We start from the raw sequence: 5,483 nt of genomic DNA, 5'->3' as shown, positions 1-5,483 counted from the left end.
ATAAAGTCTTGACTGTCTAAGAAGACTTTGCAATTTGTTGGAGAAAGTTTTTTAGTGCAGAGCGGAACACCTAAGTACATGACAGGAAGAGAGGCGTTAGGCATCCATGCATAAGCCTTGATTGTATCAATGTCTTCCATTGAGAGTCCATAAGCAAAGAATGAAGACTTCTGCACGCTAACAGCTAGGCCAGATCTATGTTTGAACTTCTGAAGCACTTGGAGAACATTCAGGACAAAATCAAGAGACTCATCTATAAAGATCAGTAGATCATCACCAAAAGAAAGGTGAGTGAGTTTAGAGGAGCTGCATCTAGGGTGGTACTTTATATTCATCTCTGTTGCAGTTCTGTTTAACACTAGGGAGAGAATATTCATAGCTACGAAAAAAATGGAGAGTGGGTCACCTTGCCTGAAACCTCTTTTCCCCATGAAGTATTTTTGGATAGTTCCATTGTAACCAATTGTGAAGTGAGTAGTATAGATGCACGCCTTACAGCCATCAAATTAAAGTATCTGGTAAGTTTAGACATTTCAAGCAATTGAAAATGAACTCCATGATAAGATATCCAGTTAATTTTAATTTTAAAAATTAGTTTTATATGAATTGTTATTAAGTATATTCATTTTTTTGAATATTTTATCCTCTAAATAATCATATGTGACTAAACAAAAAAAATTAAATTTACAAAATATTGTTTATTTAATATATAATATAATTCAGTTTGGGGTTTTAATTTTTACAGCAAAAAGAACAAAAATAAAATGCTACATAAAATATAGTATTTTTTACTTTGCTTTATATAAGAATTTTAAATGTTTATTATTTGAAAAAATTGGCTACAAAATCTAATTCCTAAATTACTTACCCAATTTACATAAAATCTGGCCCATGTTAAAATTGTCCTCTATGTAACGTGTCAATACAAATGTTAACAAATTTTTTTCCTCTCTCTCTCTCTCTCTCTCTCGGATCTTCTCTCCAAACTACTAAAAACCCTAAATATGATTTGATGTGTAAAGTAGAAAGTATGAAAGTGTGTGTTGCCCAAAACAATGGTATAGCACATAAATATTAGGTTCAAGTCGGTCCAGAGTAATCTTCTAAATGATGTGGAGCTTGGGCCATAAATTGGCTGGGAACCAAGTCGAACTTTGCGCGCTTCGTTGTTGATCGACGATAAAATTATTCGTCGATCGACGGTTGACTCTAAATGTCGACTCTGGACTGGTTCGATGGGGAGCTACGAGTTTCTTCTAGCTTTTGCTCCAAAATACCCCGAAATCACCATATATCTCTAAAACATTCATGAACATGTAAATACTCTAAAAGGACTCCATAACATAACAAATAACTCCTAAAACACTTATATACCATGGCAAAAACGGGTAAAACGCTCAGATGCTCTTAATGAGACAAAATTCATTCTGTCAGATTCCCACATACTCTTGTCTACTTTGATACTCTTCATATGGATGGGCAATGTTGAAAGTGCCCCTCTCTTACTAACCCATCACAATCATGTATTCTATTCTTCCTTTTTCTTGGGGGAGGTGGGGTGGGGGTGTCTTTTCTTTCTCTCTCCTCCATTATTCTTCTCGGTTTTGCGGTTTTTGGGCGAGAGCTCAAATCAGCGATTCCAAACATGGGGCTTGGATGCTGAATCATTGAACACGGAGCAATTGATCCCCAACCTAGGTCAAATCAACTTCAGGTAAAGGAACATTATCTTGGTATGTATCGAGTAATATAGTGATGATATTAGATATCATATTTGGGTCAATCGAATCAAATTAGGGAGGAATGAGAAAGTGTGGATCGTCTGTCTATTAGGGAAGTGGATAATCAACAACTAGAAGGGAATGTCGGGAATCAAAGCTGAATTATGAATCTTGTTATAATATTCGGTATTATCGGAAATGGCTAGACTAGAAAAGTGTAAGTAGGTGAAACTTTACTCCCTAACAAAAATGTGTAATAAGGTATAACTTAGTATAACTTCAATAGCATAACTGTATAACTAGTTTTAACTTGAATGGTTAAATGTTTTTTTTACGATAGACAATGGATTATTCTTCTACAAACATACACTTTGACTATGATGAACATTATGCAAAATCTGTAGATGATTATGAATGGATTCCAAGCGATGGTCGTTTGTATGTTATATCCTTTAAGACATCATCATTGGATGAGATCACTTATTCGTTTTTGAAGGAGAGGATATGCAAGAAGATGACCATTTATCCGTGTACGAAGAGTCTCAATCTGAGTTACATTCCACTGGTAGTAGAACCTAAGAGGCAATCATATATTTTGGATGATGAAGATGTGTTTGTGTATCTGACATCAGTGGATAAAGAGGAAAGAAGAAGTATTTTGCATGTAGAGGTCATACAAGAAATGGAAATAGTTCCAATAACGGAGCAACAATCAAGAGTTGAGAAAGAAAGCTCATATGGTGGGAAATATAGTGAGCTTGCGAATGGATTACCCGAAGTTGAAGGTAATCCGGGTGCACTCACTCTATTTACTCCCATTGAAGAAGCAGAACGATATCTAGAAGGAATTGAGCAGGTGGAGAATGTTGTGAATGGAGAAGCCGACGAAGGGGGAATTGGTTTGGATAACAGGGACAGCGTGAAATTTTTTTTGGGTATTGGTGCTATTTCCGACTATGTTAAGCTGTCACGTGTTGCAAAAGAAATTCCAGTGGTTACTGAGTGGGAAGATGGTTTGGGTGTTGAGATGTTTCAAGAATTTCCGAGTAAAGTGGATGTGAAAGATTTAATTGATAGAGGATCACAACAGAACATTTTTGGAATCAGTATCGTGAACTCGGATAAGAGTCAATATGTGGTGAAATGTCGGGGAGCGGATGAAGGTTGTAAATGGGTTGTGAGAGCTACGAAGATAAGGAATTCTAAAGCGTTCTCGATTAGAACATACATAAAGATGCATTCATGCTCTCGTGCAACTTCAAGTACTGAAATCAAAAGGAAAGCTACACCAAGATGTGTTGCAGTATAGTGCATAGTGATTATCCATGACTATTTGAGACACCAACTCTGAAAACCCTGGTCGGACAGGTGAAAAGGAGATTGGGTGTGGAAGTGTCGTATGCGGCGGTTTGGAGAGGAAAAAAACAAGTTGTTGAGGATATGCGTGGTAGTCCTGAGGAAGGATACAAGAAACTGCCTTCTTATTTATATATGTTAGAGAAACTGCCTTCAAATACCTATTTGTTGCATTGGGAGCTTCCATTGAAGGGTTTCAGTACATGAGGAAAGTCATCATTGTGGATACAACTTTTCTGAAGATTGTTGAAGGTGGTGTTTTAATTATTGACACGGCTCAGGATCCAAACCGTCACCATTATCCTCTAGCGTTAAGTGTCGTTGATGGAGAGAAAAATGAAAGTTGGAACTGGTTTTTCACAACGTTGAAAACTGTTATGCCGGATTCGACTGAATTGGTGTTTGTTTCAGACAGAAATCCAAGTCTGATAAAAACCGTTGCTGAAGTGTATCTGATGCTAAACATGGGTATTGTATCTGGCATCTATCACACAATGTGAAACTTCATGTCAAACAAGGGAGGGACGAGGTTGCACAACAATTCAGGAAATTTGCACAAATTTATTCAGAGACTGAGTTTGAACAGCAGTATCAAGAGTTTAGGGAGAGGTATCCATCGTGTGCTACGTATCTTGATAAAAGTGTCGATGTTAAAAATTGGGCGAAATGTCATTTCTCCGGTGCAAGGTACAACATAGAGACCTCTAATTCTGCAGAGTCTATGAAAGCGCTTTTTGAGAATGCACAAAAGTTATATTTACTGGCAATGCTTGATACAATTTTTGGAAAACGTGGGCCCAGTGCTAATAAGTATGTCCCAAACATGAATTTTTCTATAATTGTAAAACTTGGTGAAACCTTCGTTATATTGTTGATGATTTAGAGTAACTGATGATTTAGATTAAACTTTGCATCACGTAACTTATTCATATTTTATCCATGTGATAATGATTTCAATGCAAAATTTAAAATTCCAGATTACATTAAGTGCAAAAATTAAAATTTTTGATCACATTTTGTATTCAGTGGGAAGGAAATACATTAATATGATATACTTTTTTCTTTAAACATTATCTTCAGATTAGAAAAGTTTTATATGTCACATGATCAAGTTTATTTCTACATGATCACATGAGAAACGCATATAACCAGAAAATTTATCATCTAAGCACAGTAAAACTAAAAAAATTGTAAAAAACAGGAAAGTACAATTTTAAAGGTTTTTGTATAACTACAAACCATGTGAAACTTGAAGCACAGAAATCCTTACAAATTTATCCCGCTTAGCTTTTAAAAGTTTCCCTCTCTCCAAAATTGATGCGGAATCGAAGAAGACATGTATTTAAACCCTTTTTTTGTTGTTGTCCCATTTATTCAACCACATCTCTCTCTCTACAGATTTCTCTCTCCTAACTCAGAATCATGACTCATCCAAACAAGGAGCACAGCCGATGAAGGGCTTGAAGAGACACAACGACATGCTTGGGTTCGTGGTGGATGCCGAGCGCGGGATTCCGACATATAGAAAGTCCAAGATAACCTGCTCTGTGCAAAACAATGATCTAATAGGAGAGAAAACATCTCTCTGTTATTATGAAACACAATTTTTTTGAATTCAAGTAACATACAACAAAAACCAATAATGGCAAATATGATACTTAATATAGATCAGTCGCTCTTCATTCAATTAATTAGAATACAATCAACTTAGCTTGCGTGGAGAAGCTAAGCCCAGGTGATACTGAAGCCGTATTATACATAGCTGCTAATTCCTTGGCAATCTTCTTTTTGTTTTTTCTATTTTTACGATTACCAAGGGTTTGTAAGAATTTAAGAGAGATGTCAACTCTTTTTAAAGACTTGGAGTTGGCAAATATATATCTTAACATTTCTCTCTGTTCGGGTCGTCCCCCATATCCTTGCCATTCAAAGATTCGAGATAGGTTGACAAACATGTTGGAACATAACTGGGTGGGTTGAACGAAAGTGGGAAATCCTCTTCCGTCTGTTAAAGACACATCAATATATGTAAGTAAACTAACACGTTTATCATTTCAATTTAGATTTATTAGTCGATAAAAAATAAATATGAGGAGTTACGAACCTTGTCAATGATGAGAAGAACTTTTAGCATAGGAGAGTTTTCACTACAAGAAAACATTGTAATTCTGACGGACATTCTGACGGAAAATGAGATCCTCGGAATATTCTGACGAATTTCCGAGAAAATTCCGAGGAAACCCAAATTTGGGTTTCCTCGGAATTTCCTCGGAATATACCGATGAAATACCGAGGAAGGCATATTCCTCGGAAAATACCGACGAATATCCGAGGATATATTATAGCCGTTGGAGAGCCTTTGGGGATTTTAACAATTCCGAGGAAATTCCGAGGAAAGAGCCGTTG

The sequence above is a fragment of the Brassica oleracea genome, chromosome C8 (assembly GCF_000695525.1).
Source record: "Brassica oleracea var. oleracea cultivar TO1000 chromosome C8, BOL, whole genome shotgun sequence".
Classification (NCBI taxonomy): Eukaryota; Viridiplantae; Streptophyta; class Magnoliopsida; order Brassicales; family Brassicaceae; genus Brassica; species Brassica oleracea.
This window is presented reverse-complemented; position numbering follows the sequence as displayed.